The sequence below is a fragment of the Apodemus sylvaticus genome, chromosome 1 (genome assembly GCF_947179515.1).
Source record: "Apodemus sylvaticus chromosome 1, mApoSyl1.1, whole genome shotgun sequence".
Lineage (NCBI taxonomy): Eukaryota > Metazoa > Chordata > Mammalia > Rodentia > Muridae > Apodemus > Apodemus sylvaticus.
In genome coordinates, this window is record NC_067472.1 from 192691758 (window position 1) to 192708325 (window position 16568).

The 16568-nt window shown below is 40.3% G+C and overlaps 1 pseudogene; it reads right to left on the bottom strand.

The window, feature by feature from the left end:
• Positions 1-10700: 10700 nt before the first annotated feature.
• Positions 10701-16334, bottom strand: LOC127667471 (vomeronasal type-2 receptor 116-like; annotated as a pseudogene).
• Positions 16335-16568: the final 234 nt, after the last annotated feature.

Sequence of the window (16568 nt, forward strand, 5' to 3'; positions counted from 1 at the left end):
TGTGTCCTTTGCTTTACAGAAGCTTTGCAGTTTTATGAGGTCCCATTTGTCGATTCTTGTTCTTAGAGCATAAGCCATTGGTGTTCTGTTCAGGAACTTTTCCCCTGTGCCCACGTGTTCAAGATTTGTCCCCACTTTCTCCTCTATAAGCTATGTTCATAGCTGTCTTATTTATAATAGCCAGAAGATGGAAAGAACTCAGATGTCCCTCAACAGAGGATTGGATACAGAAACTATGGTATATATACGCAATGGAGAACTATTCAGCTATTAAAAACAACGAATTCATGAAATTTTAGGGCAAATGGATGGAACTAGAAAGTATCATCCTAAATGAGGCAACCCAATCACAAAAGAACACACATGGTATTCACTCACTAATAAGTGGATGCTAGCCCAAAAGCTCAAAATAAACAAGTTACAATTCATCCAGCTCAAGAAGAAGGAGGACTTAAGTGAGGGTGCTTTGGTTCCTCTAAGAAAGGAAACGAAATAGTCACAGGAGCAATAAGGGAGACAATGTGTGGAGCAGAGACTGAAGTAAAAGCCACCCAGAGATGCCCTACCTGGGGATTCATCCTATAAACAGTCAACAAACCCTGACACTACTATGGTTGACAAGAAGTGTATACCAAAAGGAGCATGCCATGGTTGTCTCCAGAGGGGCCCTGCCAGAGCCTTACAAATATAGAGGCATATGCTAAGAACCAACTACTGGACTGGGCATGGGGTTCCCAATGGAGGAGCTGGAGGATGGTCCAGAGGAGCTGAGGGGGTTTACAGTCCCATGGGAAGAACAATGATTTCAGCCACCCAATACCCCAAGATTCCCAGGGACTGAACCATCAACGAAGGGGCACACATTGTTCCACCCAAAAATGTGGCAGAGGAAGGCCTTGTTGGGCATCAGTGGGAGGAATGGTCCTTGGTCAGGTAAAGGCTCTGCAGAGGCCGGAACAAAGGGAAACCGAGGGGGGGGGTAGAGGAGGGAGTGTGTTGGGTGGAGAGGCATATACCTGGAGGCAGGGGGAAGGAGGAAGGGGAGGGGTTGGGGGGCTTAGGAGAGGGGGGATATTGGGAAAGGTTTTACCATTGAAGCCGATATTAAATTAAAAAAATAAATTAAAAAAAAAAAAAGAAAAGAAAGAGACAATTAGATAAAAGTGCAGTATGACCCCAGTCAATTCTGAGATTAAAGGGCAGGTTTAATAATTCTCAATCCATTTTTAATACCGATTTAATTATATGCAGGAATTAAGGTCAAAAGCAGCACAATGAGGAATAAGCAAGACAGTAAACACAAAATTGTCAAGGCAGTAAGCAAAGTCCCCCATCGCTTCAGTGACAGTTGTTTCCAAGGGTGACCAAAATACCTGAGCCCATTTCCTTGTCCAAGCCCAGAATCTTGCCTGAAGCCAGCTTCTCTCATTCCACCCTAAGATAAAAATTCCTGTGGTTACCTACTTCCCTATTATGCCCTAATGTCAGATTCCTGCTTGAAGCCCTTGTCCTTGGTCAATGTCAGGCTACTGCCAGGCAGCGTGGCACCCCAATAAGGCTGTCCACACAAAAGTATCAACCACTCCCATTCCCCCCTTTTAGGGGGAATGCACAGGCTCTCTGTGAGCTCAAGTGGAACTTGGCTATATGTTATGACTCTTTTATTTTATAGGTGATGGAATCAAGGCCCGATGACCAGTAGGCCAGGCAAGAATTCTGTCTGTTACACTTACATGCACAATGTGTCTCTAAATGATGATGAAGCAAAATAGGGAAAATACACTGAATATTCCTAACTGAAATATTCAAATCTCCAACTGCTCTAGATTTCTTTTTTCATAAGCAGATGGTAAAATGGAAATCTATCCAACTGCCTCCAAATCTGAAGAGATCCCAAACGCAAAGATCCCAAATTCCTAAGCCTTTTAAAAATGGGATGGTTAAGTAGGGCAGTGGTGACACACCCCTTTAATCTCAGCACTCAGGAGGCAGAGGCAGGCAGATCTCTTTGAGTTTGAGGCCAGTCTAGTCTACAGAGTGAGTTCCAGGAGAGTCAGGACTCTACAGAGAAACTATTTCTTAAAAAACAAAAAAAGCAAAGCAATCAATCAACCAAACAAAAAGGACAGTTAAACTGCACTGCCTGAGTTAATATAAGTTGGGTTGTTGAGCTCAGTAACATGATATGTTCTGTAATTCTATTATTCTGAAGGCAGGGTCTCCTGTATTCCAGGCTGTCCTTCACCTTGCTATGTAGTCATCGAGGACCCTGGAATGGTTCTGGGTCAAAAATGGCAAATAGATCATCCTGCCCACCCCTAACAGGACAGTCCCAGCGAATTCATGAGAAACAGCAGAAACATTCCATTAGAGAAACATCCAATAAAAGTACTTTACCTCAGAAACTGCCGAGGCCATTGAGAATGATGTCAGCACAGTCAGGAGGGATCTAAATGCTGTGATAGCACAGTACGATGTGGTACCCTGGAACAGACAGAGAATGGGAGCTAAACACTGGGAAGTGGGCATAAGTTGTGTATTGATTGACGTTGGTCATGATTGCTGCAGTAGAGAGAGAACTGACCAAGATGCTAAGCCTTCATTTCCCAAAGAAGGACGGGGGTTCAGCGTTCTTGGAAAAGACTGACACCTGCTTGCTCATTACAGTTACTTTATTAAAAGGTTAATTGAGGTCAGAAAAGGTCCCAGCTACCAAAGTTATCTTGTCCTTGCTGCCCATGAGAGCAGACAATCCTCCCAAACCTCAGTCCCTTTTGACCATGGGTAGACATAATCCAAAGTAAGAACTCCAGGTGTGCCAGGAGTGTCTTAGGACTAAAGTTGGTGCAGCTGCAAGCTCTCATGTAGTACCAAGTGCAGATTCTTTAGAAAGGCAATATTTCTTTAAGGTTCAAACAGTCTCAAAACACCCTCTACTGATTGACCCAAAGCATAGCAAAGGCTTTGCTGAAACATTTCACTTAAAGTCAGACATAAAGGCTTTACTATACATATCACTATAGTGGTGAACTTTGTGTGTGCAATATGTGACATGTGTGGTACATGCAAGTCCGATTGCCCTCAGAACCATATCCTCAGCTTATGAATTTTAATTAAAGATACATTAAAATAGGATTATTACCATTCAGTTCCAGTTATACTCCCTAGCCACTGCTATATTACCTTTGCTCAAGTAAATAACCCCTTTCCCAGGCAGGCAACCCTAGTTAAGTGCAGCATGCCCTCTCTCCCAACAAAGTCCCACAAAATAAAACAAAAGAAGACATGAAAGTAGTTGGGGGACTTGTTGGAAGAGAGGGGAATAAGAGAAAAATAGGGAGAATATGAACAGTATTTGTTAAACTGTAAAAGAACAAATTCATTTTAAGATTGGTTTATAACAAGTGCCTCTTCCTTGTGTAGAGAAAACTGTGTGCAGTATGTTTAAGAACTTTGTGTGTCATACAGAGGCAGATGCTATCAGCCAACCATTGGTCTGGCCGTGGGGTCCCCAGTGGAGGAGTTGGAGGGTGATCCGGAGGAGCTGAAGGGGTTTACAGCCCCATGGGAAGAACAACAATGTCGGTCACTCAGACACCCCATGACTCCCAGGGACTAAACCATCAACCAAGGGGTACACATGGTTCCAGTTAAAATGTGGCAGAGGACTGCCTTGTTGGGCATCAGTGGGAGGAGTGGCCCTTGGTCAGGTGAAGGCTCAATAGTTGCCCCAACAAAGGGAAATTGAGGTGTTGGTGGGGAGGTGGGTGTGGGTCAGGTGGAGGTGCATTTACTTGGAGGCAGGGTGTAGGAGGAGGGGTTGGGAGTTTTTGGGGAGAGGGAAACTGGGAAAGGTTTTAGTATTTGAAATGTAGATGAAGATTATAAAAAAAAAAAACCAAAATAAAAACCTTCGTGTGTGCCCTTCCCCCAGCCTTGAGCAAGCTAAATAGACCTTAATTGTTTGCCACGGTTGTTCTTCCACACCTGGCTGACCTAGATGGAGTCTCTGCCCCTCGCTGCACCTGCAGTTTCCTGCAGGAGCCGACTTCCCGCTGAGCTGGCTTTGCGACACAATCCTGCGGAAGCAAAGGATGGGTCTCTGGGTTTTCCCCACATGAACACAGAGCTGAAAATTAAACTTGGAGCCTTGATCAGAAACGTTTGTCTTGGATTCATCCTTCTCTCGCCCACCCCTCCTTTTTCGTTCCCAGCCTCCTTTTCAGGTACTCCAGTTCATCATGGCTGCGGACAGCTACATTTATGAGCTACTAGTGTAATTTTTCTTTACATCTGAAACTGTTTTAAGTAACAACAACGAAAAAGTTGTTTAAAAAGGGGAGGGAAAGTTCTGGAAAGATGCTTCGACACTGTTGCAGCCCAGGGATCCACAAACAATGCCCTGCAGTTGGAAGAAGCTAAAGTTAACAGAACTAACACTCACCTGCATTCACTTAACAGGCCATGTACTCAAGGACTTTGCCCCTTGTCACACCCACTGACATAATTATAATAGAGACATAATTCATAACGGTTAAGGTGACTCAACAAGGCCGGAGTCTACATGCACACGCTTTACAGTTGCTCACAACTCTATAAAGATGTTCACACAGTTTGACTTCATTGTCCCCAGAGAAGGCTCATATCAAAGGAAACAATCACAGGTGGCGTGTACCAGATACAGCACAGATGTCCGTCCTGGGATGTGGTAGCGTCTCATATGTGGTATGTGATTCATATCCCTCTAGGTTGCTCCAGTCAATTTCCATTTTTTTTTTTTTTTTTTTTGATTTGTTTTTTTCGAGACAGGGTTTCTCTGTGTTGCCCTGGCTGTCCTGGAACTCACTCTGTAGACCAGGCTGGTCTTGAACTCAGGCCTGCCTCTACCTCCCAAGTGCTGGGATTACAGGCGTGCGCCACCACCGCCCGGCTCCAATTTCCATTTTTATTTTTGAGATAGTGTCTCATATTCCATCTTGCTTGGTTTGTCTTTCAAGGTCCTCTCCTTTATTATAGAGTCCTTGCAAAAGTCCGTTCCAGATTTCATCTGGCGAGAAAACAATTTTCAGTCCAGTGCTCAGTTCCCACTCTTATCCCTGGCACCAGTCTGAGGCAAGATTAAGTTGAATCCTGATGGCGCCCAGATGGAACCTTTTTTCAAAACTGCACCTCCCAGAAGGCACAATCTGCACTGTCCCAGACACCTCTGGGAAATACTGTCCAAAGCCCAGGAGTAGGCCCGCTATATGTATAAATCACTCTTTTAAACATATTCTTTGAGAATCTCATACTTGTATACAATGTATTTTGATTATTCACACTCCCAACTCTTCATTCCACCACTGCAATTCTTCTTTCCCAGCATGCATCTCAGTCCCAATGGCACGGCCCAGATGCCTCTGGGAAATGTGGTCCAGGTTGTGGAGCATGCGCAGTCCAAGGAGCGTTAGTAAATGTTTTGTTATGGTGTTTACCTGCCTGGTTTGTTTATCCCGTGACCTTGTATCATATTAATTATGTTTTATTTTATTTTTTGAGGCAATTGAGAATGGGCTTATTTCTACGATTTCTTCTAAAATTTGTCATCTCTATTTGCTACAGGGATGACTACTCAGTGTAGACACAGTGTATAGCCACTTGAAAGTCTATTCTACTCAAATGTTTGGCACCCTAGTATAGCCCCATATGTCTAGAAGGCAGTTTTGTTTTTCTCCAATACATCTCTACTGCAGTTTCCCTCCCCCATCACTCTCATTTTCTCCCATCCCATCTCCCCTCAATCTTAGTTCCACTCCTCCTCCTTTTCTGTTCAGAAAAACAGACAAACAAAAAAAAACCTAAACAACAAAAACAAATACCAACTACAAAAACAAACGCAAACAAACAACCAAACAACCAAACAAAATACCCCAGCCTTTCCAGGGATATTCCCATCATACTTAGCAATTTCTGACTGAAAGCTCATGCCACAGGGTTCCTTCATGCTACGGATGCCACTCGGATGTTCATGAGCATCTTTGAATTTCAGACTCCCTTGGTGGGCTTGTCTCATAGTCAGTGATGCTTGCTTTCTTCCCTGACCAGATGCCACAAAGTTTTTCATATCCTACCCGCATTTTTAGGGGTTATGAGCAATCCTGCAATAAGCAATGTGGTGGTGGGGAGATGATGGATGTATGGTGCAGATTTCACTTCCCAACTTTAGGGTCATTTACCTTCACCTGGAAATGTCTACCTCTTTCCTAGAAATGTCTGTGAGCTGTTGAAAGGTCCTCTTTTGATGCCCTTGCCAAGGGAGTAGTCACGCAGACACAAAGTTAACAAAGTTAAATGCAAAGGTAGGTGAAAGGACATATATCTTCAGGACACTTTACTCAAACAGGCTGGAACACATATTCTTCAAAGCAGACTATAGGGCTTGGTCTAGGATCTCAAATTAAGGCACAGAGAAAGTATCAACATATAGGAGAGATTTGAAAGAACTTCCTGTATTCTACCGGAGTACAAAGGGGTAAAGACAGAAACCGAGTACCAGAGAAGTGACAGAAAACAAAGCATTGTGAAGAATAACCAGCAATACTAACAAGTACTGAATATCTCTGAGAGGAAATTAAGATAGAACCGAAAAAGTCTTTGAATTGGTTGAAAATGAACCAAAAATGCCAAACCCATGGGACATAATAAAGGTCACCCTGAGCGGTACACCCACAATTCCAAGTGTCTAAGTCATAAAGCAAGAGAGATCCTAAACAAGTAACCGGTTGTAATTTAAGACATTGTAGAAGTGAGCACAAACTAGAATAGAAAAGAAATTATGTGTTGCCATGAATAAATGAACACAAACAACTACTATAAGATAATAATATAAAAAGCAGATTAAGTAAAGACTTTTTTTTGCAAAAATAAATAAGATTAACCAACCCTTAACCAAATTAACCAAAAGAAAGTGCTAGCAGATACAAACTCTTGGGATTGGAGGTAAAAAGAGAGTAATTACTATAAACTGCATGAGATTCCAAACCCCCAGAAGACATATGGTAAAAACCTGTATTGCACCAATTCAGGAAACTGCAAATAAATGGGTAGATTTCCAAAAACAAGTTATGATATACAATTGAGTAAATCCATGACATACCATGAGTTTGAAACAGTCATAAAGTGTTCTGGGGAGATGGATCAACTGGGTGATCTTCCAGAAGACCTGGATTTGATTCTTAGTACTCACTTCCATATCTTTATTTTATTTTTAAAAATTTATTTTAGATGGGTGTGGTGGCACATACCTTTAATCCTAGCTGTTGGGAGGCAGAGGAATGTGGATGTCTGTGAGTTCAAAGCCATCCTGATCTACAGAGGGAGTTTGAGGACAACCCAAGTCACACAGAAAGACCCTGTCTTCAACGCCCCCCCCCACCCCAAATTGTCTTATTGCATACATACATGTGCCTGGGTTGAATTTATGTTTTGTACCACTTTCATGTCTGGTGCTTGCAGATATCAGAAGTTGCTGTGTGTTCTGAAACTGGAGTTACAGATAGCTACAAGCTACTATGTATGTGTTGGGAATCAAATCCTACCACCCTTAAAGAGCAGCCAGTGCTCTTAACTACTAAGTTATCTCACTAACTCTTCTAGCAGGTATCAATTCTTCTCAAATTATTCTATAAATTAGAAAACCTTTTTCCAAAGCTAGCATCACACTGATAGCAAAGTCAGAAAGATACACAGTAAAGAAGAAAATTATATGCTGGGGCACATGCTTTTAATTATGCCAAGATTTAGAAGGCAGAGGCAGGTACAACTCTGAGATTGAGGCTAGCCTGGTCTTAAAAGTGAGTTCAGGACAGCCAGGACTCTTGTTACACAGAGAAGCTCTGTCTTAAAAAAACACAAATATATATATTTTTTATAGATTTGTTTTCCTGATGAACATAGAAAATTAATTAAAGTAAAACACTTTTAAAACATTTAATAACATATCAATATGTTCTAATTTAATGAAAGGTGTTGAACTGTGAAGAAGTAAAAGGATAAAGGCTGCTTAGATGTTTGGACTAAAACAGAGAAGTGAATACAGAGTCAGATGCAGTAGTTACATCCACACATATGAAATATCACCATAATTCAAAGAGTGATTTTATAAACTGACAGCAACGTAGTTTTTCTGGTTGACATTTGGCAGTGAGTTATAAAATAAGGTCCTAAGCTCACAATAACTTAGTATGTAAGTTCATTTGCAGTAACCTGATATAGAATAATCTTCATGAAAGCTTACATCAAATACAAAGGAATTAGATTTCTTCAGAATAAAACATATTTATGGAAAGCATGACAAATTTATGAAATGTCTTTTTAAAAATTCATTTCATTTTATTTCTTCTTTTTCTTTTTTATATTCTTTGTTTACATTCCAAATGATTTCCGCTTTCCCAGTTCCTCCCTCCCTTATGTCCCATAAGCCTTCTTCTCTCCACCCATTCTCCAATCACCTCCCTCCTTTTTCTCTGAGGCAAAATGTTTTTTTTTGGTTGTTTTTGTTTTGTTTTGTTTTGTTTTTCCGAGACAGGGTTTCTCTGTGTAGCCCTGGACTCACTCTGTAGACCAGGCTGTCCTTGAACTCAGAAATCCGCCTGCCTCTGCCTCCCAAGTGCTGGGATTAAAGGCGTGCACCACCACCACCACCACCACCACCACCACCACCACCACCACCCAGCAAGTTAAAGTGATTACCTAAAGAAATAATAGCCCGTGGCATCAAATGTTCAATTGTAACTTTATATGTGAGTATTCAGATAGCGAAGAACAAATAGCTTTCAATGATGTTTAATTTCAGAAGCACAGAATCTATGTGTTAAGGATTTTTTTTTAGCTGGGCGGTGATGGCGCACACCTGTAATCCCAGCACTTGGGAGGCAGAGGTGTTGGCTTTTTAAATGGGATTCCTAATAGTGAAAGTAGATTGTGTTTGACTCTTTCACATGCTTGTGGGACCCTTTTGCTCCTTCTGGGTTGTCGTGTCCTGACTTGACGTGAGGGCTTATGCACAGTCCCAGCATCTTGTCATGGCATATTCAGTTGATATCTCTGTCATTTTCTGAAGGGAACTGGAAGAGCATTGGATTTGTTGGAGTTTGGAGGTCAGTGGTGTTGACTGGGAGGATGGAAGTTGTGCTCAGGATGTGTTGTATAATACATAAAATTTTATAAACTCAAAGTAAAAAACAACATTATGATTTGCTAACAAGAACATAGGTGTTAGGGAGCAAAATGTGGTTTGAATGAGAATGTTCCTCACCCCATACATATTTTTATGCATTCGCCCTTCACTGGTGCAACTATCTGGAAAGGATTAGGAGATGCTGCTCTATTGGGAGAGGCATGCTGCTGTTGAAATGCTTTAAGGATCTAATAATTCAGTGTATCTTCTTTGTCTTTACTTGTGGATCAGCATGTGAGCTGACAACTGTTCTTGTTATACTGTCTTAGTTAATTTTCTTTTCTTTTTTCTTTTTTTTTTTTTGTTTTTTTTTGGCTTTGTTTTTTCGAGACAGGGTTTCTCTGTGTAGTCCTGGCTATCCTGGAGCTCACTCTGTAGACCAGGCTGGCCTCGAACTCAGAAATCTGTCTGCCTCTGCCTCCCAGAGTGCCGGGATTACAGGCACGCACCACCACCACCCGGCTGTTTTAGTTAATTTTCAATTGCTGAGAAGAGACATCATGACCAAGGCAACTTATAAAAGAAAGCATTTAACTTGCAGACTCACAGTTTCACGTGGAGAACATGGCAAACGGCACGGGATGGAAGGGGTCTGGAAAAAAATAGCAGAAAGCTTGGAGGTGGTAGAGTAGAGAGAAGGGGAGATGGAGAGAGATGGGAGAGAGGGAGAGTGAATGCTAAATGCAGTGATACCCTCAGGGACAGTCCTCCTTGATATAGCCACACCTCTTTTCTTTTTTAACTGAATCATTGATTCTCCGTTCATAGGAGCCATTTTGAATAATTTATTCCTGATCTTTTTTTGATTATATATTTTATTTTCTATATTCTTTGTTTACATTCCAAATGATTTCCCCTTTCCCAGTTCCCCCCTCCCCATATGTCCCATAAACCTTCTTCTCTCCACCCTTTCTCCAGTCACCTCCCTCCTTTGCCTCAAGTCTTTCCAAGATCAGGACCTTCTCCTTACTTCTTCATGGGAGTCATTTGTTATGATAATTGTGCCTCGGGTATTCAGAGCTTCTGGACTAATTAATATCCATTTATCAGAGATTATAGCCACACCTCTTAATCCTTCCCAAACAGTTTCATAACTGTAGCCCAAGTATGCAACCATAAAATCATATGGGGGCCCTTCTCATCCAGACTATCACACATGCCTGTACTCTGACTCTTAAGTACCTGGAAATATAAGCTAATTAAAAGCCTTCTTTTATAAGTCACTTCATCACATTGCTTTGTCATATCCATAGGAAAGAAACCAAGACAAAATGGATGGTGAAATGAAACAGAGTATTGGTGTGGAAAAAGTGGTTATCTGCAGGCAGCCTCAACCGCAGTGGTTCAAGAACACAAAGAAGGTATGAATTTCACTGTAAAGAATGTATTATTTCAATGGGAAAAAATGAGCTGCAATGTGTGCTTTTCTGACATTTGGAAGGAAAAGAATTATCTTTACTGAAGTGAACTGATTGCAGTTTACTTAACAGATGTTTTTCATTTGCTTAGATATTGCAGATGTGGACAGGTATGAATATCTTCTGCATGACTGACACATCCCTGTCTCATTGGGAATCTCATTTTGAGGACAAGGAGTTCAGTCAAAGCAACAGGCAACCCTGCCCTCTTGGTGGGTTTGCCTGAATCCAGGAAGACAACTCTCACTACATACAGACTGTGGAATCAGAATGGAATGCATGATAGCAAATGGTCAGATTTTGAATAGAATCTCCAGGAGAGTAGTTTTGAATATAGAACCATTAATTTACTTATGTCAATTTCTCTAAAGGCAGATAGTTGAATTGTTTTTACTACTAGGAATTGTCCTTCACAGGCCCATGTAGTCCATGCTTGGCCCTAATAATGCGACTTTGCTAGAAAACTGTTGAAAGGTTTCGATGTATAATCATAGAAGTAAAAGTTTATGTTCTTGATATCATATCTTGGTCTGACTACAAATCTACACCTCTTTACTCTTTATTACAAACACAAATCATTTTTCCCATGGGTAAATGTTCATCATGTCAGTGTGATGTGTTTTAGAATCACTGTAGAAATGAATCTATAGCTGGGTGGTGGTGGTGCATGCCTGTAATTCCAGCACTCTCGGAGGCAGAGGCAGGTGGATTTCTGAGTTTGAGGCCAGCCTGGTCTACAGAGTGAGTTCCAGGACAGCCAGGGCTATACAGAGAAACCCTGTCTCATAAAAAAAAAAAAAAAAGAATCTATGAGAATTATTGAGAATTTTTTTTTTTTTTAGATTAGTTTACTTGAGGTAAAAAGACCATCTCTAATAGTGGGTGGCTCTGATTTATTGACCACGGTGCCTGAATAAATGAAAAGCAGGAAAGGATGTTAACAGAAACACTCAGCAAATCTGTACCCTGACTGTTAGTGTAATGTGAACCACTGTCTCCACCACCTAAGAACATGGATATCTGCAGTGATGGAATATGCTCTCAAACTGTGAGCCTAGAAAAATGCTCCCACATTACTTTGCTAGGTAGCATTTTTGCAACAGCAAAACAAATAAATAACACAGCTACACATTCCCATCATTATCTTCTGTCCTGACTGGAGCCTAGAAGAAAAAGGCCAACTAACCATTAACTGAAAACTTCCACGCCAGGATCAAAACAAACTTGCTGTCAGATGGTCTGACATAGTGATGGAAATCATCCTTAAAATTCTGTATTCATGATATTAAGTAAATAAGAAGATTGGAAAATAAATAGTTCATTTTGCAAAATTAGGTGTTAATTCTGTATATTGGTGGTCATTACTTGCCTGAGTGGGTCCTGTGTGAGCGATGAAGAATCCTGGCACTCAGAAACATGATTTTGAGATTTACATACTGTTAAAAATATAGATATGTCGATCCTGTGGTCCACTGTATCATGTTAGAAGATACTGATGATTTCTGGTCCTTTGGAACATTTGAAGAAAATGTTTCTACTTTCACATTTAGCCCAAGACCTTTTGGGAAATTCCAAAAGTTGAGAATGTCATACTCTACATGTGATTTCCTTTTCCAACCCAGAACCACATTCTTTCCATCCTTATTTTGAGGTATTGTGTTTTCTTAGAAAGGGGTGATGCTAAAAGAGATGCATGCAATTATATTACATAAACTCCAGACAGGTGAAGGCCAAGCAGAATCAGGAAATATCTCTATTTGATTTTAATCCCTGATGTGAAAAGCATCTTTAATATAGGTATCAATCATATCTATCTATAATCACACTTGATACCAAAAACATCATTATCTTCTAAAATGTTCAAAGCAGTTTCATTAAAATAGTTAGAACCAAGCACCCTTAAGTCATGATGGTGCATAGAAAAAACACTCAGCTTTTTTGAAAATAGTCATACCCAATTACATTTTAAACGTATTTAGAGTTTCACACTGTAAAATTAATGATTTTATGAGTGATCATTTATATAATGTAAGCATTTTAGAGGTGTGATAGTTCTCTCTCCCATATGTGTGTGTGTGTGTTGTACAGTCTCTCTTGCAGATTGTTGACAAAATAATCTAAACTATGTATTGCCTAGTTTGAGTGAATTTATAGTCTTCAAGTGTCATGTTGCTGATATCATAATACCACTGAAGTGATATTATCGTGCCAAGGGAAGAATATTATCTTTTTTCCATTTTTATGACTTTGAAATTGTACTTGATTGAGAATCATCTCATGCAGACCATGGGCCACAGCATATATAGTATTGTACACATTGTAACTCTCTTTACTCATGGCCATGTCAAATATGTTCCCAGGTAAGAATCCCAATGAGGCATTAGGCAAACAGTTGTGCACAATTTTACAATCTTAACAAATGACCAGTTGAAGAATATGTGCCACAATACATGAAGATGAGTGTCTTCTGGATATTTGGAAGGGTTAGATTTCTGCATAAAATCTGTAAAATTAGGAATCTCCTCATGATGGTGTGAAAAAATAAGATCCCCATGCAACGAGTCTATCATGAAATAATCATCAAATTTAAAAGCATCCCATTGTTAGATCAGTACCCATTCTTTCCATGTGAGTGACTTCTGCTTAATATTTACTATTATGCTTAATCAAGAATCAGAGTCCCCATAAATAATAATGACATTTGATGACGATTCCAGGATCTGCACCTGATTTTTCCAGGATTTGGTAAAAAGTGAATCCTTGATGACTGGGATCATTTCTACAAATGCTGTGCCGATTCTGTTTTTATCCATCTCACTTCTCATATCTGATAAGAGTTTGGCACCTTTGTAGTCATCAATGTTGAATAACCCCACCCAGATCCAGTAGAAATGAAGCATCAAAGATATAATGCTATGTGTCAGAGGTGTGCCTTTTGGGACCACCTGGTATAGAGAGGAAAACTGTCTTTCTTCACTCAGGAAACTATCAAAAGGCCCAAAAGTAAGCTGTAGGAAAAAAAAATAGACACAAGAACATTGTCGTAAAATTCAACTTGATTCTACAGCAATGGTTTGAAGTCTTTAGGACAATCCTGCTCTGAAGATCAAACTTGCCTTTTTATGTGTTTTCCAGAAAAGTACAAACATTTTTTTAAGTTAAATAGTGTGCTGTGTCTACTTTACCTTCCCCCTTTATCTATTCTTAGCTACAGAAATACAAACGTACCATTAACTATCTGCCTCATCTCCCTATCTGTGAAGAGTGATTTAAGTTTCCCTGTTTTCTCTCACAGCCTCTTAAAATATCACCATATTTGTAGCTGTCCAGCATCCATGGATGAACTGGGTACCTGAAAGGGAGGCTGGAAATGAAAAAGAATGGGTGGACAAGAGAAGATGAAGCCAAGACAAAGGTTTCTGATCAAGGCTCAAAGTTTAATTTTGAGCTCTGCATCTATATAGGGAAACCCCACAGACCCATCCTTTTCTTCAGCTAGATTGAGCTGCAAGGCCAGGTCAGCAGGCGGTCAACTCCTCAAAGCTCAGGTAGGAAACTGCAAATGCAGCAAGGCCAGGAGACTCCTGCTAGGTTGTAAAACCATCATTGCCTGGGACCACCCCAGTCAGGTATGGAGGTCCTTGGGATGAGGGTCCTTGACGTCTAGGTGGGTAAGGATTCAGCGGTGACAAACAGAAACAAACACAGAGGCAGTTTGAATCTGAGTGTATTTTGCAGTTCTCTAGAGGGTTTTTTATACACTAAAAAACCAAATATTACAACTCTTAGAAACCGTTCGGTGAAGCAATCACAAATACCAACATTATCATTTGGCATAGTAAAGCACAAAAAAATCATCCAAGCATTACAACTCTGAAAATATGTACTCAGTGAAGCACAAACAGAACAGGTAACATCACTATTAATAGAAATCATACAAATATAACAACTCTGAAAGGATGTATTCAGTGGGCAGTCATCCAAAGCTAGTGGCATATTTCCAAGAGCAGGTTAAGAAATCTTTGTGATCAATTATTGCTTAACATCTAATGCCTATTTTTTTTTTATAAATCCCCAATGCATAAATTTCAACTATTTTAATTTTTTATTTAAGGCTTTCTTTACCATATACCAAAGCACACCTCTAATGACACACATGTAGCCATATGAAATTTTATTGTTTGGAAAGTTTTTATCTATCAAAATACTATTATATAATTTTGTAAATGATATATAAAGTAAAGCATTGGTTTCCCCAGAGATAAGGTCGTGTTAGTGACCCTATCTCAAGGGATTGTTTCTTACCCATTATTGTTAGGGTTCTGTGTAAGCTCCACCCCACAGTTACCTAGCAATAGCCAGGTAGGTATAAAGGGGGCTGCTCACCCCTCCTCTGTCTGTTATCTCTCTCTTACCTCTCTCACTCTCAGCTTCTCTCCTTCCTTCCTCTCTCTCTCCACATGGTCATGGCCAGCCTTGGCTTCTCCTCTTCTCTTCTCTTCTCTTCTCTTCTCTTCTCTTCTCTTCTCTTCTCTTCTCTTCTCTTCTCTTCTCTTCTCTTCTCTTCTCTTCTCTCTTCTCTCTCTCTCTCTCTCTCTCTCTCTCTCTCTCTCCCTTTCTCTGCGTCCCCTCCCCCAACCCACCTTAACTCTCATCCCATGCCCTGGATAAACTCTATTCTATACTATGCTGGTGTTTGTCTGGTCCTTCAGGGCAAGGGGTGACTCGTCATGCGCCCACTGAGGCACTCCCTTCCCCCCAACTGACACAGAACATATTCTCTAACCTCTTTCTCTTTTTATGATCACAACAATTATTCTTGCTTAAGGTTTTGGTCCAAGCTACCAGGACCATGTAAATAAGAAAAGGAATAAAAGAAAACAAGACAGATAAATTGCCCTGAGAACTATAGCTCAACATGTTTGCTCGGGCCAAGAGTTCCACAACCGATTCTAGGAGACCTCCTTCTTTTGAAGTCTAACTCCTCGGTCTGTGAAACTTGTCACACAGATTCTACTGGGTTTGGTGTGGCACATCACGGATTTTTTTTTAGCCTACTCAAGGCTGGGGGAAGGGCACAATGTCCAACTAACCTCATTATATCCCATCACTTTCTCTCACCTGTGGAAATTTGTAATGATCCATCAGTGTCCCTATGTATTCAGATATTTCCCATGATGGTCCTGTAAGTACAGCAGCTGCATTGCTCTCAGTTATTCTGTAGTTTAGGGATGTCATAATTAGATGCTGAAAGTGAGTCAAACGTGTTGACCAGAGTGTACCTTTGACCGTGTGCCACATTACTGACATGAAATCCCAGAGATATGTTGGGTAAAAGATAGAGGTTGCTGTCGATCTCTTCAATGGCAAACATCATGGCCAAAATACATTGGTAGTTCCTCAACTTAAACCTGAACAGAATGTAGAACAATATTTAGGAGGAAGACTCATATCACATATCATATGTGTTAAGTTTAGTGCAATGACTTTTACAGTTTGAATGCTTCTATTTCCAAAAATCCATGTTTAAATATCTTCTCAGTATTTGCTCGAATTAGGACAGGCATATTCTTTCCCCCTTTCTTAGTTTTCATAAAACTTAGTTTTTTTTCCCCACACAGTATATTTTATTACATTTTCTTCTCCACCACTTTCCTCAGGTCATCTCCACATCTCATACCACACAAATCCACCGCCATTCTTTCTCTCTGTTACTAGATAACAAAAAGGCATCTAAAATTCTAATACAGTAAGATAAAAATAAAGAAACCAAAATAGGACAAAACAAATAAACACACACATACAATGAACCAAAGAAAAAGAACAAGGAGCAGAGATACATAGAGATGCAGAGATACACCTGTTGTGTTTTCTTTTGTAGAAACCCATAAAAACAAAACATAACAACAGCAAAAAATACATAGTATACAAAT